The sequence below is a fragment of the Chrysochloris asiatica genome, unplaced genomic scaffold, assembly GCF_000296735.1.
Source record: "Chrysochloris asiatica unplaced genomic scaffold, ChrAsi1.0 scaffold00089, whole genome shotgun sequence".
Classification (NCBI taxonomy): Eukaryota; Metazoa; Chordata; class Mammalia; order Afrosoricida; family Chrysochloridae; genus Chrysochloris; species Chrysochloris asiatica.
The window spans coordinates 3,292,271-3,319,093 of NW_006408607.1; the positions used below are offsets into that span (position 1 = coordinate 3,292,271).

General features: G+C 39.0%; 1 protein-coding gene across 3 annotated transcripts in view; it reads right to left on the reverse strand.

Moving 5' to 3' along the window:
- PPARGC1A (peroxisome proliferator-activated receptor gamma, coactivator 1 alpha) overlaps positions 1 to 26,823 on the reverse strand; it is a 1,035,693-nt gene that overhangs the window by 70,834 nt on the left and 938,036 nt on the right. The gene's annotated exons all lie outside the window — the stretch shown is intronic.

Sequence of the window (26,823 nt, forward strand, 5' to 3'; positions counted from 1 at the left end):
AAAAAAAAAAAAAATACCACAAGAATCATGTGGAGATAAAATACAAGTCAAACTAAAGGATTCCCTTCACAGATATATTTAGATCTGTGGAAATCCATTTAATTGGTGTTAATAGTTATGTTCCCACTTAAGCAGGTATAGAATTTATAGTTACATCTACACTTAGGCTTCATTCTAATGTATTAGCTTACATCACAAATTCATGAGCTAATAATAAGCAGGTACTGAATATGTGAATGCTATAATTCTGAAGTCATTACGTGAGTCCTATGTACGTAAATACAGAGGTTCAAGAAAAAGGCCTAAGAAAAGTCACAGTTGATGCACTCAAAATGAGCTGTTTCAGGGAAAAAATGGGAGCCATTTCATGTCCATTTCTAAAAACAAAATAACCAGTTCTGCTGCCAAACAGGAGACTTAATAGACCCAAAAAGAGCCCAAAGGGCATTCCATTTGTTCTGAAGTTTAAACTAAGGGAGAAATTGGCCACTGTAGAAAGGAGAGTAGATGGAAAGTCAAGAGAATTGATTCTAGTCCCATTTCCACGACTAGCTAACTGCATGGCCTCAAGTGAAAAAATTCAACTCTAAAACTTCACTGCACATCCTAAAGTGATAATCCCATAGCTCCTAAATGGTTTCCCCATTTTCTCTCTTACCACTTGCCATTCAATTCCAGGGCTCTATCCTCAACCCTGCTAACCAACTATTCCTTGATGTCCTATGTCTTTTAGAGTAAAAGCCAGAATTCTAAGAGTTCCCTATTAGACTAGGATCAAGGTAGACTTTACCACCCAAGCCAGAATCCATTAGCGAGTGTGAGGGGGTACTACAAATAATCAATTAACTGATGGTTAGTTCTGACCCAGGATCAATTTCCTACAAATGCAAATCATGTGCAGATACCACCTCTCTGTCTGCGCCAGCTGACATGCTGCTATGAGGCTACATGGAATTCATTGAAGCTTCTAGATGAGAACAGAGTAGCAAGAAATGTCTGGTGATCTACTGGGGAAAACCAGCCAATAAAATCCCTGTAGATTACAACAGGGCCAATCTGCAATTAATCATGGTGGTAACACAGCATGTTGTTGTATAATGCATGTGGTTGCAATGTAATGGGCCAAATTTGCTGCAGCTAAGAATAACAACAGATTCCGGGCTAACTAGGATGCAAGATTTCCTTATACTAGGATGATGATCTGACGCTCCCTTCCCCAGCAATTTAACTGTCTGACTCGTTTCCAGCCATTCTGACCTCTTTGCTGGTCTGCGGAAATACCAGACTTTCTCCTGCCTCAAGGTCTTTGCGTTTGCTAGATTCTCTGCCTCAAAGGTGCTTCTGCCAGATGGCTGCATGGCTGGTCCCTTCATCTCTCACTTCCTCAACATCACCTTTTCAGTGAGACCTTCCCAGCTGCTCCCGACAGCCTCTCTGTCTTCTATTCTCCACAGTTCGCTTTAGTACTCATCTCTAAAACCCAATAGATATTTTCTTGTTAATTTATCTGGTTCATAAAACCAAAGAGCTTCATGCCAATCAAAAAGAGGAAGATGACCAATGTGTTAAATTGACAGAGTAGCTGCAGCAATGGTCTGAAATAGAACAATTGTGAGAATGATGCAGAACCAGGCAGTGTTCCATTCTGTTGTGCACAGGGTCACTATGAGTTGGAACTGAGTTGACAGGGTCGCTATGGGTCAGACCCGACTCGATGGCACTTAACAACAACAACAACAAAAACAACATAAAACTAAAAAACAAAATCAGTTGCTGTCAAGCTGAATTTCACTCATTGCAAGCCATGTGTGCAGAGTGGACGTGTGCTCCCACGTGGTTTTCAATGACTGTGATCTTGTGGAAGTAGATGGCCAGGCACTTTTCTGAGGTGTTCCTGGGTAGATCTGAACCACCAAGTTTTCACTTTTTTCACATTTGCACCACCCAGAGTACAAGGGGCTTAACCATAACAATGATTATGAGTTTGGCACGGAACCAGACTGTGTTTCCTTCTGTTCTACATGGGTCACTAGGACTTAGAAGCAACTTGATTGCACCTAATAGTCACTACAAGCACCGCCACCCAAGGACTTCATTTTGTTATTAGTCGATCTGAAATAGAAGTGCGTTGAGGTCTGTCATATCCCTGTTACACTGTACACTGGCATATATAGTACATGCTTACTGAAAATAAGTAAGAATAATCATGAATATGTCTAACCAGTTCTTGTAATTATTTTTTTTACTAATGTTTATTGCAGGCTATGATATAAGTGAGATATTGCATAAGGCAATTCTGTTGCACAAGACCTCTTTAAAGTGTTCAAGAGCAAAGATGTCAGTTTCATGATAAGGGTGCACCTGACCCTAGCCATGGTATTTTCAATAACCTCATATGTATGTTGGACAGGGAATAAGGAAGATTGTAGAAGAGTTGATGCATTTGAGTCATGGTTTTGGAGAGAACTATTGAAAACACCATGGATTTCCAGAAGAACAAACTAATCTTTACAGGAAGAACTGTAGTCAGAATGTTCCTTAGAAGAAAGAATGGTGAAGCTGTGTCCATATTTGAGACATATTATCAGGAGGGACCAGTTCCCGGAGAAAGATATCATGCTTGGTAAAGTGTAGGGCATATGATAAAGAGGAAGACCCCCAATGAGTGGCAACAACAATGAGGCTCAACCGCAACAAAGACTGTGAGGATGATGCAGGACTGGGCAGCATTTCCTTCTATTGTACACAGGGTGGCTGTGAGTCAGAACTGACTCAATCACACCTAACAACAACAATTTAAAATAAGCTTGCATTCACTTCTCAGGTACCAGCAGATAGGCCAGGCAAGCAGCCAATCCAGTCTTTGTGAAAAAGAAGGAAACACGGACAGCTATAGCTACCGAGGGGCTGATCCAAATTTAGTCTATAGACACTGAATCTATGAGCAAATATGATGTCCACCTATTCAAAATGAAGAACATAGGGTTGGTCTTGCAAATATAGAGATTCATTCACCTCGTCCATGGTGTTCGTGAGGATACTGGATCACATCATTAAACAATCAATTTGCAGTCATCTCACAAGAGTCAAGATGGCTTTGTGAAGAGAATATCATGCGAGAACAACTTACTATCTGCCCCAGCAGAAGCACAGGAGTCACTAATCAAGAGAAAATAACTGTTACAGTCTATCTGTACGGAAGTGACCTTCTTGGTTTCATAGCACACTGTGCTATGCGGTTTTAAATCAGTCAAGCTGGGCATCAGGGTGGTATCTTTTCACCATACTTATTCAATCTGTATGCTGAGCAAATACTTTGAGAAGATGGACTATATGAATAAGAACACAGCAAAGTTATTGAAGGACGACTCATTAAGAACCTGTGACATGCAGATGACACAATCTTGCTTGTTGAAAGTGGACAGGACTTGAAGTACTTATTGATGAAGATCAAAGACTACATCACTGAGTGTGGATTGCAGATTGACATCAAGAAAACAAAAAACCCTTCACGACTGAACCAATAAAGCAACATCATGATAAAGTGAGAAAACAGAGAAGTTGTCAAGGATTTCATTTTATTTTAATCCACGATAGATACTATGGAAGCAGCAGTCATGAAATCAAACGCTACATTGCTTTGGGCAAATCTGTTGCCAAAATAACCCACTAAAGTTGTTTGAAAGTTCTAAAAAACAAAGATATCACATTGGAGACTAAAGTGCTCCTGAACTATCACATCATATACATGAGAAATATAGACAATGAACAAGGAAATCTGAAAATGAATCAATGCCTTTAAATTAAGGTGCTGGTGAAGAATATTGAATATACTGTGGTTGTTAGGTGCCATCGAGTCAGTACCGCCTCATAATGACCCCATGCACAACAATGAAACAATGCCTCGCCCTGAGCTGACCTCACAATCATTACTACATTTGAGCCCATTGACGTAGCTGCCCTGTGCCAGTTCATCTTACTGGGTGTCTTCCTCTTTTTCTCCACTTTACCAGTGACTGGTCCTCCTGACAATATATCCAAAGTGTGAGAGACAAGGTCTGGCCTTTCTGGCTTCCAAGGTGCACTCTGGCTGTACTTCTTCCAACGCAGATCTATTTGTTCTTTTAGCAGTTCATGGTAGTTTCAATATTCTCCTCCAACACCATTACTCGAATGCATCAATTTTTCTGTGGTCTTTCTTTTTCACTGTCCAAATTTCACATGCATATGAGGTTACTGAGAATACTATCTCTTGCATCAGGCATACCTTAGTTCTCAAATTGACATCTTTGCTCTTCAACACTAAGGTCTTGGAAGCATATTTGCCCAATACAATATGTTGTTTGATTTCTTGACTGCTGTTTCCATGAGTGTTAATGGCTGATCTAAGCAAAATGAAGTCTTTGACAACTTCACTCTTTTCTACATTTATATGGATGTTGTTTATGTGAGTTGAATATGCTTTGGAATACCAAAAGAAGGAACAATTCCGTTTTGAAAGAAGTATAGCCAGAATGTTCCTTAATAGCAAGGATGGTGAAACTTCATCTCATGGACTTTGACAAGGTATCAGGAATGACCAGTCCCTGGAAAATTATATCATGTTTGGTAAAGTAGAGGGTCTGCAAAAAAAAGAGGACGATCCTCACCAACATGGATCAACCTAGCGGCTACAACTATGGGTTCAAATGTAGCAATGACTGTGAGGATAGCACAGGATTGTGTGTTGTTTCATTCTGTTGTACTTAGGTTTGCTATGGGTCAGAATCAGCTTGACAGCACCTAGCAAAGCAAATAAGCTAAGAATCTATGTCAGACTCAACCAGGCTTGGAAAGTGTTTACCATTTTACCCAGGTCCATCGGTACTGTTGCTGCAAGTATTGATTATAAATATAAATATTGCAGTATGCTGTTATGTGCCATGGAGTCAGTGCTGACTCATAGTGACCCTGTACAGGGTTTCTGAGGCTGTAAATCTTTACAGGAGCAGAAAGCCTCATCTTTCTCTCATGGAACAGCTGGTAGTTTCGAACTGCTGACCTTGTGGTTCGTAGCCTGATTCGTAACCACTACGCTACCAGAGCAGTATATGATATATTTAAGTAATTGAATTTGTATACCAATATAACCAGTGTTTTATTTTTGTAAAACAACATGCACTCTCAAATGTGTTAATTATCAAACTGGAAACATAGTAAACATCGCAAGGCATTAATGTATCAGGTTGAATTCTTTGGTGTGGATCACAGGATATAAAAATACTTCGAGAAGTTGTTGTCTGTTGCCATTAAGCTGATTCTGACTCTGTGCACAACAGAATGAAACACTGCCTGGTTCTGCACCATCCTCACAATTGTTGTGATGTTTCAAGCCATTGGTACTGCCACTGTGTCATGCCCTCTCCTTGAGGGTCTTCCTTCTTTTTTTCTGACCCTCAACTTTAACCAAGTATGATGCCCTTCTCCCGAGACAGGTCCCTCCTAATATGTCCAACGCATGAGAGATGAAGTCTCCCCATCCTGGCTTCTAAGGAGCATTCTGGCTGTACTTCTTCTTGAGAAGTGAGAGTGAGTAATTTAAAAGCAGAGCTATTTGAAAATGCTCATTTCTACAAATCAGGACTTTCTCAATCTTGTTCAATCAAACCACAGTACTAAATCATCAGGTTTTTAAATTGGTACATGATGACAATTATCATTTTAAACCCTAAATTCAGTTTTTTTCCTGTTCATTAGAACAATTTCATAGTTCTCTTTGATAAATGTTATTTTAATAACCAAATAATAATCGTAAATAGAAACTCACCTTTCCTGAGTACTTTCTATGTGCTTGGTACTGAGTTATTATTTTTTATCAATTTTTACATGCATTATTTCATTTAAATTACCCATTAACCCCGGTGGTGGTTATATGCCATGAAGTCAGTTCCGAATCATAGTAACCCTGTATAAGGTTTCTAAGACTGAATGTTTTTACAGGAGCAGAAAGCTTCAGCTTTCTCCTGCAGAGCAGCTGGTAGTTTTGAACTGCTGACCTTGAGGTTAGCATCCTGACTCGTAACCACTACACTACTGATATTAGTTCTGAACTCACATGGGTAATGAGAGGCAGAGCTGGATACCAAACCAAATATCTCTAATAAAATATTGTTCTCATTCACTTTCTTTATATTTTATAGTATTATAAAATATACTATTAGAACACAAATAAAGATGGGCATGAGCTAGTCTAATCGATGTGTATGTTACCAAATGAATTAGAAAGGTATAGCTGTTAATGATCAGCAGATAAAAACTAAGGTGGAGAAATGTAATTACATCCCATGAAGCAGACATATAGAAAATAAGGAATTGCTATGCAACTGCTTTTCACTATTTCTGGTTGATCTACTATTTCCTCAAACCTGGCTTCGGTCCTACTGGGTGAGATTTGCTCTTACCTTATACTTTAATGTTCTTACTTCTCCTCTTCACTCATTCCTATCCTTACCTAAAACTCTACTTCACATGTTTCTGCTTCTATGAAATGCATTTCAAAAACTCTAGTTCAAAATAAGATCTCTAAGAACCCATTCTGTTTTGTTTTGGTTAAGTGCTGTTAAGTCAGTTGTGACTCTTTGTGACCCTGTATAAGATTTCTGAGGAGCAGCTAGTGAGTCTGAACTGATAACCTTGTGGTTCACAGTCCAGTGCTTATCCCACAGCACAACACCAGAGATACATGGGCTTTATCAAATGACCTAGATCCTTGGATTTCTGGACTGCATCTTAGATCATTCCATTGAAATTAGTAGATGCATTTTTCTTAACTTCAACATTTTAGGAGTTCTGGTAGTGTGGTGGTTATGAGGCGGGCTGCTAATCTCATGGTCAGCAGCTTGCAACTACCAGCTTTTCCACAGGAGAAAGATGAGGCTTTCTGCTCCCATAAAGATTTACAGCCTCAAAACGCCATGCAGGGTCACTATGAGTCAGAACCGATTCCAAGGCACACCACCACCAACCTCAACATTTTAGGCCAGGTAATTAGTTTTTGTTTTTGTTTTTGTTTTCCCGGGGAATTAACCAGTGCATTGTATGATGTTGAGTAGAATCCTAACTCCTATCCATTAAATGTCAGAAGATCTTCACCATCATTACAATGAAAAAATTTCTCCAACATTTGTCAGCTATCCCTTGGTGTTATTTCCTAAAGGAACAACACAGGAGTCCGCATCTTTGATCAATATTCCAGATGGCTATTAGGATGTGGCAAGTTTGGGTAAGTTGGTGTTTCATAGTTTTGAAGTCATGTATAAGCCAAGTTGGAACTCATGATTCTGTTATTGTTGTTAAATGCTGTCTAGTTGTTTCCGACTCACAATAACTCTGTATAGGATTTCCGAGGAGTAGCTTTAGGTAAGTTTGAGCTGCCAACCTTATGGTTCAAACTGACCTTGCAGTCCAGTGCATTAACCCATAGTGCCAACCAGGATTTCGCATATAATATAGTTATCCCCTACAATGCACACAATTTTACTATATCTTAATAGTTGCTAAAGGAGCTCTGGTATTGTAGTGGTTATGATTCAGGCTGCTAATCTCAAGGTCAGCAGTTTGAAACTACCAGGGGTTCCATGGGAGAAAGGTGAGGTTTCCTGCTCCCGTTAAGATTTACAACCTCAGAAACCCTATGTAGGGTCTCTGTGAGTCGGAACCAACTCCATGGCACATAACCACCACCACCAGCAATGGTTGTTATTATATTTTCATATTCATTCAAAGTGATTCTTATTCTCAATATCTTACACTATAGGGCCTAGAATAGTTGTACACATTTAATGGTCTAGGCTTCCCTGTTGATCACAACTTATTGGTTATTTACTTCCAGAATTTCTTTTTGATTAATCCTAAGGCACTTTATTCTCTTACTGCCCATCATTCTTCTTTTTCTTTGATGTTTTCTGACCATTATCATTATCATAAAATTCATTTTGGTTCTGTAGTCTATTTGATTACAGAAACCGCACGCTAAAGTATTCTTTAGGAATGTATTCTGTATTGTTTCATGGAGCTCTTCAACACCATTAAACTTCTTGAAATGGTTTAAAAGCACAAGGGCATATAAATCTAATAATAGTTTTTATACTCTTATTAAAGAGGCAGTAGGAAAAATACGGACTCTGAAGTCCATCACTAACAAGGTATGTGACCTTCAGCAAGTTACTTAACCTCTCTGTGTCTCAGATTTATTGCTCGAAAAATATAGTAGTGGAAGCATCTTGTTATTATAAATTGTATGGAGTTATGTAGAGAATCAAGATCCATTCAACCCATGTAGAATAGTGACAGGCATACAGTGAGAATGTGTTTCCTGTTGTTAATATTATCATCATTACTCTCATGTACTAAACTATTAAGACTAAAATAAGAGATATTCCAGCTACATCATATGGAAATTTTTAAGTGTGATTTCACAATTGTCAAATATATGAATGCTCAGATGTTCTTACAACTTGTTAATCTCCATAAGTTAGAATGAACAGTTATGGTTGGATGTGGTTTCTGGCAGATAGCATGTTTATGGCATGGAATGATCACCTGAAATTGATGCCAAGCTGAACTATGATACCTATACTTGGTAAATAAGCATGCATATATGCATACAGAATACAATATGTCTATTGCATATGTACATATACATATGTATTCATTTGTTAAACATATTTGAATGTCTATAATGAGCTATGGTAGCATAGTGGTTACAAATCGGGCTGCGAACCACAAGGTCAGCAGTTTGAAACGACCAGCTGTTCCGCGGGAGAAAGATGAGACAGTCTGCTCCCGTAAAGATTTACAGCCTCGGAAACCCTGTGCAGGGTCGCTATGAGTTGGAACCGACTCCATGGCACATAACAACAACAACAACAACAACAACAACAATGAGCTATGGAGTTCTGGCCTGGCACTGCAGGTTAATGCACTGGACTGTAAAGTAGTTTGGAACATAAGGATGGCCATTCAAGCTCACTCTTCAGAAACCCTATACCAGGTCGCTATGGGTCAGAACTGACACAAGTGCACTTGACAAGAACAACTAGAAGCTATACTGTTTTCAAAGAACTTACATTTGAGTTTGGTGGAGAAAGAATGGCAAACAAGAAGCAAAAAAGCTTAAGCCCCGCCCATTCCAAATATAGATATATTTGGCGTTTGTGTGTGTATTGAAATCTTCTAGGTACAAAGAGAAGAGTAAGTGCAAAGGCCCTGAGCTGGTAACATGCAATGAATAAGAAATTCATTTTTCATATTTATATACAGGCATCGGTGGAGGGGAGTGATATTCAAAATATTGAACAAATATTCCATCAAAGTACTGATCAATCAAACCAAGAATACTGATTGCATCAAATCAAAACCCTCAGTAAGGAGGAATACTATAAATGACTTAAAACACCTCATTACTACAAATTAGCAGACTCTCTTAGCCCTGGGCATTTTAGACTATGTAAGTAACGATTATAATAATTTCTCCTGAGAACTGAAAATCTCTCAATAAGATAGCATACCTTCTGCCTAAAAGAAGTACTTAGGAGCAACCGTCACAGAGGTAAATGCTATTTCTTCCTAAAGCCTTATGTGTGTGAAATTGTGCATCGAGATGCCTGGCACCTGGATCTGTGTAGCGTATTAAGACTGGGGATACTAAGATCTAGTCCATGTCAAATGATCTGACTACTGAAATACCCTGGCAGGAGAATACGAAGAGAAAATTGTCTTGAGGCAGTCGGAAGCTATTCAGAGGTAATGCTGTCCCCTCTGTGGGGCCATCTAGGGTGAAGGAAATCAAAGTGTGCATCCTGGTAATCCTTGTGCGCTTTCCAGACTGCCCCAAGAGCTTCTGAGTCATTTGGAGCCATGGCTGAGAGCTGGTTCATTTCAGTTCGACCCTCTGCTGAGAATTTGCATGTCCACCCTACAAAGACTATATAAAAGTCTACAGTTTAACAAGATTTTACACACGCACAGAAGAATTCCCGGGGTTCCTGTTAAAATGTAGATTCAGATTCAATTTATCTAGGGGTGGGTATGCACATTCTTAGTAGAGGGTTGGAGTGGAATGAACCGGTTCAAAGCCCCGTTTGGAGCTTGGAATTAGATCTTGGACTTCCTGGAACAGTTTCCCCTTTATGCTAAAGTTTTCTGCATGAAAAAGTGGGATATCAAGAAATACTTGCTGAATACACAAATATGAGAAGTTCATCTTTCCTATGGCTTTGTGTCTAAGGATCCACATGGGTTTGGGCTTCCAAAGCATCTAAGTTAGCAATCTCCTAGGATTTAGAAACGGAGCTTATTTTAATGCCAGGCTGAGCACACCCCTTGAGAAGCAGCTTTACCGTCTTTACACTGAATCAGTTCCTAAATCCAGGACCATTCATGATTATCAATGATTGATATGTATATGTGCTGAGCAAGAATGGTACGGTAGCCCATGACATCCACTTAAAAATAACGCCAAAGGGGTTATTTGTAAAAAGTGAGTTTGTTCACGGGACCTGTCCCTCTAACAGCATGGGAATTCACAAAACACATACAAACCTATGCGGGTAAAGATCCAAGGGACTAAAAGGGAAAAGCTGTCAGACTCACATAATGACAGGCCCCCAAAACACAGATGCACACAGTACTAAGTTGCTAAGAGTCGAAAGCCCAGTTCTTGCAAGAACCTGATTTTGGAAACGAGAAGACTGATGCCCAAAGGGTTAAACTGACTTCACCAAGGTCAATTAGAGACTGATCCAAGCCCATTATGTTCAAGTCTGAGAGTGCCTGTTTTTCTAATTACCCATGTTGTCTCCAAGGGAGCACTATGACTCCATAAGATAAGCACTAGACTATGAGCCACAGGTCAGTGGTTCAGATCCACCAGCCACTTCTCAGGAGAACGATGAAGCTTTCTGCTCCTGTGAAGTTTTAAAGCCTCAGCAACCTTACCTCCAGTGCTAGAACCGACTTAGTGGCATTCAACAAGCAAAAAAATGTTGCTTCCTAGGAGGAAAAAAGGAGTCCTGGTGTGGCGCTGTGGATTAATGTGCTGGACGGCAAAGTTGGTTCGAACCACAGAGTCGGCAGTTCAAGCTCACCAGCTGCACCACGAATACCGTATGCAGGGTCGCTATGGGTCAGAACTGACTCAACAGCACTTAACAACAACAACAACAAAAATGGAGGAAAAAAAGATAGTAACTTTAAAGAATGTTTTTCTTATTTGCCATTTTTCCTATTTCATCTCCAACATTGTTTAAAATAATCTGAATGGGAAGTTCCCAGTGGAAGTCTGTATGGAAACACTGAGCCACAATTATTAACTTCTGTCTCTTGTATCTTAGTAGGTTGTAAATACCTAACAAAAATGGATAATAACAGGTCAAAATGTGTGTCAAAAATGTTAACAAACATGTACTGAATACCTACTATGTACTAGACATTCTTGACACTGGGGATATAACAATGAACAAACTAATTTAAAAGCCCTGGCTTCATGGAGCTTATTCCAGCAGAAGGAAGCAGACAAAAAAATAAGTCAATAGTTAAATGATTGCAAATTAAACAAGCAGTTGTTAGAAATAAATTAATGGATAGAGCAATAAAAATGATACTTTTATTTGAGGAAAACCTAACATATTTTCTTAAATAATTTATTCACCAAAGCACGGCATAGATATTTTCCTTAAAAAAGATTTCATATATAAATCTCTGTTGTTGTTAGATGCCCTTGAGTGGATTCCAACTCATAGCGACTGGATGCACAGCAGAACAAAGCACTGCCCAGTCCTGTGCTATCCTCACAACTGTGGTTACATCTGAGCCCATTGTTGCTTCTGTATCAATCCATCTTGTTGGGAGTCTTCCTCTTTTCATGACACTCCCCATTTTACCAGCATGATATCCTTCTCCAAAGGCTCTTCCTCTTGACAACATGCCCAAAGAACAAGGCACGAGGTATCACTATCCTTGCTTGCTTCTTAGAAGCTTTCTGGTTGTACTTCTTCCAACATTGATTTCTTCAACCTTCTGGAAGTCCATGGTACTTTTAATATTCTTCTCCAACACCATGATTCAAATGCATCGATTCTTCTACAGTCTGCCTTATTCATTGTCTAACTTTCACATGCATATGAGGCTACTAAAAACACCACAGCATGGGTCAGGCACACCTTAGTCCTCAACTGCTTTCTTGGCTCTTAAACACTGTACAGAGGTCTTTTGCACCAGATTTGCCTAAAGTAATAAGTCCTTTAAGGAGCTCTGGTAGCGTAGTGGTTACGAATTGGGCTGAGAACCGCAAGGTCAGCAGTTCGAAACTACCAGCTGTTCCGTGGAAGAAAGAGGAGGCTTTCTGCTCCCGTAAAGATTTACAGCCTTGGAAACCCTGTGCAGGGTCGCTGTGAGTCGGAACTGACTCCACGGCACATAACAACAATAAGTCTTTTAATTACTTGACTGTGGCTTGCATGAGAGATGATTGTAGATCCAAGCAAGATGAAGTCTTGGACAATTCCAATCTTTTCTTCATTTGTCATGAAGTCATTTATTGGTCCAGTTGTGAGGATTTTTTGTTTTCTTTAAACTGAGGAGCAACCCATACTGAAAGCTGTGGTCTTTGCTATGAGCAAGGAAGGTTGTATCCGCTGCATATCACAAGTGGTTAATGAGTCTTCCTCTAATCATGATGTCGCATTCTTCTTCATAGAATTCAGCTTCTCAGATTATTTGTTCAGTATACAGACAGAATAAGTTCAGTGAATGGATACAGCTCTGGCTCACACCTTTCCTGACTGTAAACTATTAAATGTCCCCTTGTTCTGGTCTAACGATTACTTCTTGGTCTATTCACAAATGACTCAGGAGCAAAATTAACTGCTTTGGCATACCTGTTCTTCTCAATGTTATTCACTGTTTGTCATGCTTCTCACAGTAGAAAGCCTTTGCATAGTCAATAAAGCACAAGTAAACATCTTTCTAGTATTCTCTGTTTTCAGCCCAAATCTGTTTGACATCAGCAATGATATCCCCAGTTCCATCTCCTCTTCTAAATATAACTTGAATTTCTGACAGTTCCCCATCAATGTACTAGTGCAACTGTTTTTGAACTATCTTCAACAAAATTGTACATGCATGTAATATTAAAGATATTGTTCAATGATTTCTGCATTCTGTTGGATTACTTCACTTTGTTGTTGCTGTTAGGTGCCATCGAGTTGGCACTGACTCATAGTGACCCTATGCACAACAGAACGAAACACTGCCCAGTCCAGGGCCAACCTCACAATGTTGTTGCCATGCTTGAGCCCAATGATGCTGCCACTTTGCCAATCACTGGGGGTCTTCCTCTTTTTCTCTGACTCTCCACCTTACCAAACATGATATCCTTCTCCAGCAACTGGTCCATTCTGACAACATATCCAAAGTATGAGAGACGAAGTTTGGCCATCCTAGCCTCCAAGCAGGACTCTGACTGCACTTCTTCCAACACAGATCTGTTAGTTCTTTTAGCAGCCCATGGAACTTTCAATATTCTCCTCCAACACCATAACTCAAAAGCATCAATTATTCTACAGTCTTCCTTATTCACTGTCCAGCTTCCGTATGCATATGATGTTATTGAAAATACCATGACTTGGGTCAGGTGCACCTTAGTCCTCAAGCTGACATCTTTGCTCTTCAACACTTTAAAAAGGTCTTGTGCAGCAGATTTGCCTAATGTAATATGTTGTTTGATTTCTTGACTGCTGTTCCCATGAGTGTTGATGGTTAATCCAAGAAGAATGAACTCCTTGACAACTTCAATCTTTCCTCCATTGGTAAGAGTGTTGTTTATTGGTCCCGTGGTGAGAATTCTTGTTTTCTTTACATTGAGAAGCGATCTATACCAAAGGCTGTGCTCTTTGATCTTCATCAGTAAGTATTTTAAGTCCTTTTCACTTTCAGCAAGCAAGGTTGTATCATATACATATGGCAGGTTGTTAATAAGTCTTCCACCAATCCTAATTCAATATTTTTCTTCATATAACCCAGCTTCTTGGATTATTTGCTCAGCATACAGGTTCAATAAGTATGGTGAAAAAATACAATCTTGTCACACACCTTTCTTAATTTTAAAACATTCAGTGTTCCCATGTTCTGTTTGAACAACTGCATCTTGGTCCATGTACAGATTCCTCATGAGCACAAGTAAGTGTTCCAGAATACTCATACCTCACAATGTTGTCCATAGCTTGTCATGACCCACTCAATCAAAAGCCTTTGCATAGTCAATAAAGCACAGGTAAACATCTTTCTGGTATTCTCTGCTTTCAGCCAAGATCCATTGGACATCAGCAATGATATCCATCGTTCCACATCCTCTTCTGAATCTGGCTTGAACCTCTGGAAGTTCTCTGTCAATGTATAATTGTAGCCATTCCTGTATTACTTTTAGTACAACTTTACTCATGTGGGATATCAAAGATATTGTCCGATGACTGCTGCATTCCGTTGGGTCACCTCTTTTTGGAATGGGCACAAATACAGATTTTTTCCAAACAGTTGGCCAGACAGTTGACTTCCAAATTTCTTGGCATAGATGAGTGAATGCCTCCTGTGCCACCTCACTTTCTTAAAAGATTTCAATTTTTATTCCATCAATTCCTGGAGTGTGTTCTTTGACAATTCCTTCAATGCACCTTGGACTTCTGTGCTACCTCTTGAAACGGTTGAACATCAATCATTTGCTTTTGGTTCAGTAACTCTGTGTATTCCTTCCATCTTCTTTTGAGTCTTTCTGCATCATTCAATAATTTGCCCAAAGAATCCTTCAATAATGAAAGTCAAGGCTCTGATTTTTTTCTTCAATTCTCCCAACTTGAGAAATGCTGAGTGTGTTCTTCCTTTTTGGTTTTCTGACTCCAGATCTCTCTTCCAATTACTTGGTCTTCCAAATTTCTTGGCATAGTGATTGTGCTCAGTCAATATTTCATCAATTTGGTGAAAGATTTCAGTTTGAATTCTGTCAATTCTTTGAAACTTGTTTTTCATCATTGTCTTCAGTGCAGCTTGGACTTCTTCCTTAAGTATCAATTCCTTATCATATGTTACTGCTTTCATTACAGTATCCCTTCCTTCTTCTTTTGATGTTTTCTACATTATTCAATATTTTGATCACAAAATCCTTCAGTATTGCAAGTTGAGGCTTGAATTTTTTCTTCAGTTCATTCAGTTTGAAAATGCTCAGTGTGTTCTCTTCTTTTGATTTTTTAACTCCAGGTCTTTGCACATTTCATTATAATACTTGAGTTAATCTTCTCAAATTGCCCTGTGACGTTTTCTTCATCATTTCTTCTAATAGCATTAGTGTCTCTGTGGTCAAGAGAAAGTTTCAGAGTCTCTTCTGCCATTCATTTTTGTCATTTCTCTCTTCCCTTACTTGTACTTATGTGCTTCCCGGAATGTAAGTTACCTTTGCTGGTTCGCAGAGCTAGAATTGAGTATTTCCAGGCTGAGGTTTATGATGGAATGGTGTGTCCTGTGGGCATTTATCAGCAGCTGACTGGAACAACTGTACCCTGAACATTTTCTCATCTTGTATTGTAATCTGTTCACTTCCCTAATAAACCACATAACAGTGAGTATAGCGTCTGAGTTCTATGTGGCCACTGCAATGGATTATTGGACCCAGAAGAGAAGCAGAGAGTGCTGTGGGAGGGAAGGTTGGCACCTTTCTCTCTCTCTCTCTCTTTTTTTTTTTTTGGCAGCATTTCATTTATCAAGGTTATTGGAGGTAAAATCAGTGCAATACCTACAAGGGGCGGCTTCAAAAATGTCTTGAAAAAAATCATTCTATTATGTCTGAATTCAAATTTTCCACAAATGTTTTAAAGCCCCATTGTATGGGCTTTTGAGGAAAAGTGTAGAAATTTATACAAACAAGTGTTCAGAGATAAAATCATTCAAACAAGATTTGCTGAGTTTGTACTAAACTAACATTGATGAATACTTTGCTAAAATTTATTTTTTCCTTACATAGCCTCTAAAGCAAATAAGCAGTCTATAACAACAACCTATAGGCAAACAATAGCATCATTTGTTGGAGACCTTGGAATGAAAGTCCTGGGGAGGGGAGGGAAACACTTTCTGATGCCCTCAGCTATCTCCCTCTCTCTCTCTCTCTCCAAGTCCTGATTGCTTCAGCTGACATCAATGGGTGTAGACAAACTTCGCAGGTCTGTTTGTTGAGATGATGTCATCTGTTCAGGGGTGAAAGATCTAATGCTCTTAGCTAAGGGTGGCCCTGGAGTAGATCCTTTCACCTCCAGGCACAACAAGAAACATCAAGTTTAGCAATTGATGGCAAAATAGTTCTGTGCCATTACAGCATCAATTGCTGTTCAATTTGTCCCTAGATGAACATTCCGTAGTTCAACAATCTTGAAACATTAACCCAGAAGCCTCTCATTTTGTTTCTGTTTCTGCTGATATCAGAGTCACTCTGAATATTTCCAAACTAGTAGAATCAAATTCTCATAGGATTTGGCCTTAGGAGGTTGGGGTTCAAGTTCCAATTCCATTACACATTAGACTAAGTCCATGGGGGATGCCTTTGAATTCTGTGAGCTCAATAATTTCAACAGTGACTTGGAGAAATCTGCATCACAACAGGGTTGGGAGAATTAAATGAGATACTGGTCATTCAGAGCACTTTGTGAACCACATACGATAGGGACCACATGGTTGGCTGTTCAAGCTTACTAGCCGCTTCATGAGAAAAAGGTGAGGCTTTCTGCTCCCACTAAGAATTAAAATCTCAGAAACTCTATGCACTAGTCTCTGTGAGTCAGAACCGACTCGCCAGCACTTAACAACATTAACAACAAATAATCTCTATAGATGTTCTTTACCTAAAAACACTTTTCAAATATTATCCTATTAACAGAACAAAACTTAAGTGGAAACCTATGTAAAATGAACTTTTTGCCCTAAGTTGGTCCATTTCAAAATGTTCAACCTTGAATAACTTTCATAATTGTTGTTGTTGTGAAGTGCCGTCGAGTCAGTTCTGACCCATAGAGACCCTGTATAGGGTTTCCGAGGATCACCTGGTGAACTTGAACTGCTGACCTTGCAGTTCAAACAGCTTCTCAGTCTGGTGCGTTAACCCATAGCGCCACACCATAACTTTCATAATACATGGAGTTCAATACAATTGGTGAAAAACATTACAGATATTGTCTTCAATTTGGAATATCTGAACTAGTAAAAACAAGTTATTTAAAAATATCAAGAATGATTGAGTCACAGGAAAATGAAACAGGAGATACGTGTGAAAATGTTTATTATATTTGAAGCTAGTAAGTAAGAGACAATAAATTAATCTTTTAGAAGTCCTGGTGTGGTGCTGCAGTTTAACATACTGTACTGCAAGTTCAGTTTGAGCCACAAGGTCAGACGTTCAAGTTCACCAACTGCTCCTCAGAAACCCTATACAGGGTCATGATGAGTTGGAAACAACTCAACAGCACTTAATAACAACATTTAAAAATGAAACCACGGAAAACAGAGTGTTTGGTAAATTCAGCAAGCATTTTACTTACATTTTTATTATACCTGTCTTAAAAAAACCAAAAAAATCACAATATATTTCAAAAGCTAGTTGGAGTTCAAGACCATGGCTACTTGGCTTTATTTAGTCATTTCTTCTTTGATTTTGTTTGTAGTTTTAGCAAATATATTTTGTCTGGCAGTTATCTTAGACTCATAAGGACATAGTAGTGCATTACCCTAAAGACACAGACCCTGTCCTAATGATGTTTACAACCTAGCAGCCCAGTATAGTCATAAGCATAAAAGTCATTTAATAATTAATTAAATGTTGAGTGAAAGAAAAAAAATCGATTAAAAAATACAGGGAAATCAAAATCAGAGAAATGGGAATTAGAAGAATTGAATAATCCATAGTTCTATTATCATTTTTAGTTGGAAATGAAATACACTTTTCACATTAGACTCTTCTCATTGGGCTGTGGGCATCAGAAAATAATTACTACCTTTGAAATGTGAATTAAAGGTTTAATCACCACTCACAGCTCTTCAATTGCTCTTTATTCTTCAGCCTTGCCAAGAACTTCTTTGGGAGTATGGCTATAATACAGCATTAGAAGAGACATAAGATTTTTCATTGCATCTCTGTGACTGTGAGCTGGGTCATGCAGCCAAAAGGCCAGATAAGATCAAACCACAATATACAGGGAAATAAAGAGTGAACCTCTGTTTTGGCAGAAACCATCCATTTCTGCAAAGCAAAGCATGACAAAAGATATAGTCCTTTGTGGTAGATAATATAATGGACTACACGCTTTTTAATGATTACATCTTTAATCTTGGAAGGAAAAAAAGTGGATATAAAATCGAGCTGATTTCAAGATGAAGGGCAAGTAAAGTATCTTTGTTGACAAATAATAAAAGAATGACAATAGCAGTCATTGACTGAGGTCCTTCTCAGAATGTTGCCACCTTCTTTGTACTTAGCTCCTTTTATCTGCATAGTGGTACTTTGAAATAGTGACTATGCCGTCATACTATGGAGGAGGAAACTGAGGCATAACAAGAAGGTTAAATAACTTACACAGGGCTATATTATAAACACAGAGTGGAAATTTGAATCTAGAGTCGCCTTTTTCCTAGTGCCTCTAACTTTTTATAATATTTTTTTCCTCTGGTCAGATTTAAAGACCTTGTCATCGTTGTTAAGTGCCATCAAGTTGATTCCAATTCAGCAACCCTGCATAGAGTTTCCAAGGAGCAGCTGGTGAGCTTGAACCACCGACCTTGTGGTTCAAACTGACCTTGTGGTCCAGTGCATTAACCCACAGTACCATACCAGAACCTCAACAATAAAGAGTTCTGATGGTATACTCGTTAAGTGCTCAGCTACTAAAATAAAGGTTGGAGGTTCAAACACACCAGCTGCTCCTTGAAAGAAAGATGTGGCAGTCTGCTCACACATCTTTTGGCAAAAGGTTTTCAAGAATATTTGATTTAATACTCAGCCTTGGAAACTGTCTGGGCCAATCCTACTCTATCCTTTAGCATTGCTATGAGTCAAAACTGACTTGAGAACAACGAGTTTGGTTGTTTGTTCTTGTGGTCTACCTCCATAATAACCAATAACCAGTTACTATCAAGTCAGTTGGGACTCATGGAGACCCTATTGTGCCAGAGTAGTGCTGTGCTGTGCAGGGTTTTCAATGAATGAATTTTTCAGACATAGAACGCCAGAATGTTCTTCTGTGATGCCTCTAGGTGGACTTGAACCTGTAACATTGTGGTTAGAGTTAAAAGCAATGAGCATTTGCTCATCCAGGGTTTCTATACCACCACAAGTGTACATTTAAGCATCTTTAGTAATTTTGGTTTCAAGATCTCTTTGGAGGTGGGGACAAATCGCTGAATATTCTTCTAGAAAAAAAGAAGTCACATGTTTCTCTGCTTCTAATGAGCTGTTGCAGTTGAGAAGTTTCCATTACATACTGACAATTAAGTTGCTAATAAACTGAGGAACTACTAATCAACTTATCCATCTCACAAACTCAAAATCCAGCCAGCAACCTAGAACACAATTTCCATCATGAGCCAAAAATCATCCTCATTTTGCCATCCACTTAATGATTAGATTTGATTGGGTAAATTGCATATTGTTCCTGTACTTGACATAAAGTTCTGATTGGGAACACACATGTTCACGTGATCACACATACTAGTAAAGGATGTGTTGGGCTGGCTATATTATAGAACCAATGATAAGATAACGTTATACTGGGGCCAACGCAATGACTGTAGACCCAATATAAGAAATTTATGGTAATTGAAACCACAGAATCTTAGGAAATGCAGTCAATTTCATAGAGTACCAAAAGGTCACTCTATTCAATTTATACTTGATGCTGAGCACAATATTGAAAAAACACAGAAAGGCAAATGATCTTATCAGTTGTCCTGGATTCAACATCTACTGACTGTATGAGGTAATTTACGGATTACCAAATAAATGTATTACCTGTGCTGAGCCTTGTAGTTGGCTCACCAAGTTCTTGTAAAGAACATAACACTGCAAAAGCAAGACTAAATATGTCACCATTGCCACATTAACTGCTCTTTTCAAGTTTTAGTATAAGTCAATCTGTTTTATGCTCCATGTTGTAATATTAACAGTTCTCATAAGTTTTGCTATATGATCAAATTTCTGCTGTATAATTCATCTTGAGGGGTTATTTAAAAACAAGAACATTACATATACTAAGGTCTGGTTCATATGAATCACCTAAAGACATTAAAATCCAGATTCTGGCTCAGGAGGTCTGGGAACAAACAACCTAAGAGTAGGAATATTTCACAAGCTCCTAGGTGATGCTCTTGCTGCTGGTCCATGACCCACAATTTGAGTGATGTTGTTAGGTCAAGTCAGTTCTGACTCATAGCAACCCTGTATAGGGGTTCCGAGGAAAAGCTAGTGAATTTGAACCTCCGACCTGTGGTTCAAACCGACCTTGCTATCCAGTGCATTATCCCACAGCGCCACACCAGGACAGTTTGAATACCAAGGCTGTAAGTGTCTTTATTGACACAGTACAATCTCTCTAGTACTTTCTTTATCACTCTGTGCAGGAAAAAAAATAAAGAAAGAAAGAAAGAATCTACTTATTTATAAATAATACTCCCTCAAGAAGCATGGCATAACCTTTTGAATGAAGACTGGAATTTATAAAAAATATATAACTAAATCATTTCATTCATTCTGGCTCAGGTTGAAAACTGGAGGTCTTCATAGCAGAACAAACTCAGATAAATGTTTTGTTGAGCTAATGTGGTGTTTGCCTGCAAAAGGTTTTAAAGATTGTATGACTTGTTATTCATTTTTATTAAACTTGAATTTTTGTTTGAAAATCCAAAATTTAAAATAAAAACAGAAGATCTGGGAAAACTGGACCTAAAGGACCAGCTGATTGGATCACTTTAGAGAGACGATCTCTTCTTCAGTTCTCTAACATCTTCTCCACCTTCCACCACCTAACGTTGGGTAGCAAGTCCCGTCGCCTTCTTAGTCCCGTCGCCTTCGTCGCCTTCTTAGTCCTGACGCCTTCTTCAGTCACTTACTTGCCTGCAGCCCACAGGCATTTACTCTCTCTCCTCTAATCCTTTCCCTTTGTTCCCTTTTTCTGCCTCTTCATTCTGATATCTGGGATGCACTTTTTTTTTCCCATTTTTTTCTTTTGTTTCATTTTTCCTATAGAGATTACAAGTATAATCTGAGATCATGAGTGATTGCACTGGAAGGTCCATGGGGTGCAAATGGTTCTCACTGGAATATGAACCTAAAGTTGGTGCCTTGGAATAAAGGCCTGGCACTCTCCTCCTACAAAAATTACATCCAAGACAATCCAATAGGGTAGTTCTGCTCTGTAACATGTGGAGTCACCATATGTGGGCATCAACTGAACACACACAGACACGGGTGGTTGTTTTTGTTTTATTTTTTAATTACTCCAGTACTATGAGGAATCCTAGTGTGGCATTGTACGATAAGCACTGGACTGCGAACCACTAGGTCAGCAGTTCAAAACCACCAGCTGCTCCTCAGCAACCCTGTACAAGCTTACTATGTGTTGAAATAGACTCCACTGCACTTAACTAAAATAACATGAAATATTGCTTAAGCACACCAATCTACCTCTCCTAAAGTCTTTTATAGTGCATCGTATCTTGTTTTATATTTCTCATGCAAAGCCTAGTATTTATCAACTCATATTTAGATTTATATTACCACTTATCTGTATAGCTAGATAGATATGTACAAGACGCTTGGCCCAGATATGCATATGTGTGTAGGTGAGCATAGGTATACCAATTACCTCCTCTCTCAATTAGATTATCGCTGCTTGGAGGAATTTACAATGTAATGTGGTGTTTGCAGGTTAGCACAGTGATTGGCATGAAGTAATTAGAATAAACATTATTGGCTGATTCAATTCTGGAGCTATGAGAGATATCTTTTCATGTGCTATCCTTTTTGCATGAGGAATTTGTAAAGCATTTTGAAAAATGAAGTTGTTAGCATTCAAGGATATTGGTTTTATATATTAGAGGAAGGCTTTGCTTAAAGAAAGCAAAAACAGCCCAAACTTTTAAATAATTAAAACTTCACAGCTTTGAACAAAGGTAAGTACAGACATTGGAGATTGGTTTTAGTAGAAGACACTCTTACAAACATCTTTAGAGTGGATAAAGAAAAAGGGTTGTAAGAATGCTAAGCATAAGGAGTAATGTTTATAGTTGTTGTTATCAACTGCCATCAAGTCAGTTCTGACCCACAGTGACCCTGTTTAGGGTTTCCAAGGAGTGACTGATGAGCTTGAACCGCCGACCTTGCAGTTCAAACCAACATCGCAGTCCAGCACATTAACCCACAGTGCCACACCAGGACTCCAATGTTTATAGTAGGGTTGTTACAGTGTGCCATTATAGATGGATCAGATAATTAATTATTATACATTCAGTAGATAAAAAGATTTCACAAGTTGTATCAATTATATTGCATTGGATAAATGAGATACATTGAAAATGAACGGATGGATCATAAATAGGAACCTATCTGAACCTAACGGACACTCTAAATCAAAACCAAGCAACTCATTACCATCAGGTCAATTACAACTCCTGATGACCCTACATGTTACGGAGTAGATCTCCACATGGCTTCCTTGGCTGTAACATGATGGGGTCAGATCGCCAGGCCTTTCTTCCTTGGCAGTAATGTGAACTGCTAACCTTTCTGTTATTGGTTAAGCTCAAACTGCTGGTGTCATCCAGGGACCACTGAACCCCAAAGTCATTGCTATTGAATCAACTGCAACTCATAGAGGTCAGAGTAGATCTGTCCCACTACGAATTTTCAGTGTTACTCTTGAGGAAGGAATTCTACAGAAAGTTATTCAGTGTGCCTGAAATAACCCCTGCTCTGTCTTTATACTCTCAACAAGTATGTTAAGATAATTCTAGCTGTTTTAAATCTCCTGCCCAGAGGATCGATATATAGAAGCTAGATAAAGTTAGAAAAACTATTTGACACATCAATTATTTAATTTTGGGGACCCCACTTCATCATGGGGTAAGATATGAAATGTCGCAGTAGGTATACAATGATGTAGCTAAGAGGCCTGGGTCTGGAACTAGCATGGGCATAAATTCTGGCTCTTTCATCTGAAACTAGTGCCCTAACGTAAGCTGCTGAACTTCTCTGCGACTTGTTTCCTCATCTATAGTGAAAATAATACCTGATTCATAGGTGGTTGTAAAAATTAAATGCATTAAAGCAATTAAAGTTCATAGGATACTGCCTGGCACATAGAAACTTTAAATACTTATTAACTAGGTCCTGAGTGGTATAAATTGTTAGCTAGACTGGCAACTGAAAAGTTAAAGGTTCAAATTCACCAAGTTGCTCCTCAGAATACAAAGCTGCTCTGATACACAAGGAGTCACCATGGGTTGGAGGAGACTCAAAGGCAATTGGACACTGTTAGTGTTTCTGTTGTCATCGTCGGAGTTCACAGTCTCCACAAGCAAGTAAGCAAAGCACAATAAAACAACTTCCCAAGTACATGCCCGCATGATAAGTGTCTGATAAGTCACCCAGATACTGAGTCCTAGTTCTGAGAAAGGAGAATCGGTTCACGTTCTAAACCTTTCATGACCCACAGGGTACATAGTGCCCACCTACATTTTCCACCTTTGGGGTTTAGTGGGAAACTCTTATCCCATTTTAGCATGTGCTGCCATCTGGTGGGGACCTGTATAACTGCATGAATCTGAAGAAAGGGGCCTTACCTCACCAACCCCAAACCAGAGACCCATAATACATCTATATCCAACTGACTGTATCAAAATACTTATTACCTCAACATTTTTGTTTTCATGTCATTGGTACTGTTTTCCATTGCTGCATGATTTTTAGAGCAGAATTCAAAATTCAAAAACAGAAGATAATTCAGTCTTGAAAGGGTTACGTCAGGTTGCCAGAAATCTAGGCAAGGGACAGCTTAGTGGGTCACAGGACTTTTAGCACAGTTATGTTCCTCAGGCCATGGAAATCCTTTCAACAGCAATCAAAACAGACTGCTGTTAACCTGTGGGTGTGTTAAGAGATCCAGGTTTTCCCTCTGACCTGGAGAGTGAAGGAACATCATGAGCTCTTTAAGACTTCACATAAAACCTGATTATGGACCGATCTGACTACTAGAAATGGATACAGGCTTCCAATGGCCACCAGGTTGTGTCTGGCCTGACTAAGGGACCTCATGGCTGTATAATTCTGCAGATTTAGCAAACAAGCATAGTTTAAGAATAAAACAACAACAAAAAAAAACAACCCTCTGTAAGTGAAATTGTCCTTTTCCCACAAAGAGAAGACTTTATACAAGCATACCTTGTTTTATAATGAGCTCTTGTAGTGCAGTGGTTATGAGTCAGGTTGCGTTATAACCTCAAGGTCAGCAGTTTAAAATTACCAGCTATTCCATGGGAGAAAAATGAGGCTTTCTACTCCTGGAAAACTTTACAGCCTCAGATATCTCCTTATGCAGGGTTGCTATGAGTCAGAACCAACTCCTCAGCACATCACCACCACTACCACTTTGTTTTCTTGCACTTTGTTTAATTGCACTTCACAGATAACGTTTATTTACAAATTGGAAGTTTGTGGCAACCCTGTGTTGAGCAGAAAACTATCAGCGGTCATTTTTCCAACAGCATGTGTTCACTCCAAGTCTGTGTTACATTTTGTTCATTCTCACGACAGTTCAAACTTTTTCAGAATGCACACTTACTAGACTACGGTATAGAAGAAAGCACAATTTTTATATGTACTGGTGAGGTAAGGGCTGTTGAGTGGGTAATGACTCATAGAGACCCTGTTTAGAGTTTCCAAGGGCCAGCTGATCGGTTTGAACTGCTGACCTTGTGACCACAGTCCGCAGTTTCTCCTACAGGGGCACACCAGGACTCCTTTATATGCAAGGATACCAAAAGATTTGTATGGCTCATTTTATTTCAACACTCACTCTACTGCAGTGGTCTGCAACTGACCCCACGATATCTCAGAGGTATGCTGTACTGACTGTCTGCGCTGTATCAAAATGTTTGGCTCAAAGCCGGGGTTCACATACCTTAGAAATTGAAACCGAAGCCTCTCTTGGAGGTTCCGTTTCAGCCAAATAATAGATTGGCTCACAAAGGAAACAATACCAACCAAGAACACTGTGCTTTCTGAAATAATCAACTCAAGTGGTCAACATTTACCCTAAAGCAAAGAAGAGATGGTAAGGAGAGGCAGGGAAACTAGATGAATGGTAGCAGAGCAAACAGAATGGAGAACATATTCTGAAAATATAACCAATGTTATGGAACCAATTTGTATAAAACCAGCTTAATGGGAACCTAATTTGCCTTTGTAAACTTTTGCTTAAAACAAAACACAATTTAAAAAAAAAAGTTTCACTGTGTGCATTTCCACGGGCTGTTGTTGTTAAGTGCTATCGAGTTGGTTCTGACCCATAGCAAACTTCTATAGGGTTTTCAAGGAACAGCTGGTGGGTTTGAACCTCCGACCTTGTGTTTCCAACTCACATTATGGTCCAGTGCATTATCCTACAGCACTACACCAGGACTCCATTGCTACCATTGTTGTTATTAAGTACCATGGAGTCGGTTCCAACTCATCGTGACCCAGCACAGCGTTTCCGAGGCTATAAATCTTTATGGGAGCAGAAAGCCTCATCTTTCTCCCGTGGAACAGTTGGTAGTTTCGAACTGCCAACTTTGAGGTTAGCAGTCTGATTCGTAACCACTATGCTACCAGAGCTCCTTCCATTTCCACGGTAGATGTAGCTTATTTATTTTTGCATTTCAAGCATCTAATAAAATTCATGGAAGACAGCAGATATTGAATAAATCCAAGTGGATAATAAGGAAAAAAAAAGGGGCGGGGGGAGGAAATAAAGGAAATGTCCTATTTTAACACACATTATGCTGAAATACTGTGTTCATGTTTATTAGTGAGCCTTTCACCCTTAGCTCATTGTGCATCTGCATTTATCACTCAACACAACAGCCATTAATATTATGACATTATCTTTGGAAACACCCATCTTTGCTTCCAAATAGTAACCTGGGGCATATGCATTGAGAGTTCTGTAAGTACTCATCAAATGGTGATAGTGGTTGAGGTAATGGTAATAATCTTCCAGTGAAATAAACACCTACTAGGCTTGATGTCTCAAAATACCAAGTCTAATGCCTTTGCAGCACACAAAGCTGAGGCTATCTGTTCCAGTAAAGATTGACAGCCTGGGAAACCTGCTGGGGCAGTTCTACTCCTTCCTGTAAAGTCACTGTGAGTTGAAATTGACTTGACAGCAGTGTGAGTTAGTATATTATTTTGCATAATGCTTCCCAGATATTTCTCAGATTGATTTAATTCCTTTTCTTCCCCTGCATTCACAAATATACATATATGTATATATGTTGGTTTTGTTATATGTCGTAGAGTCGGTTCCAACTCATAGCAACTCTGTACCACATTTACGAGGCTGTAAATCTTTATGGGAGTCATATATATATGTCATGAACTTACTATAGTTCAGAAATTTAGGTAAAGGGACTGGATTAGTGAAAATCATACCCTAGGCCTCAAATAGCTTCCAATCCCATGGGAAAGACAGACATGACTAGAAACAGGCAGATTGAGAAGTT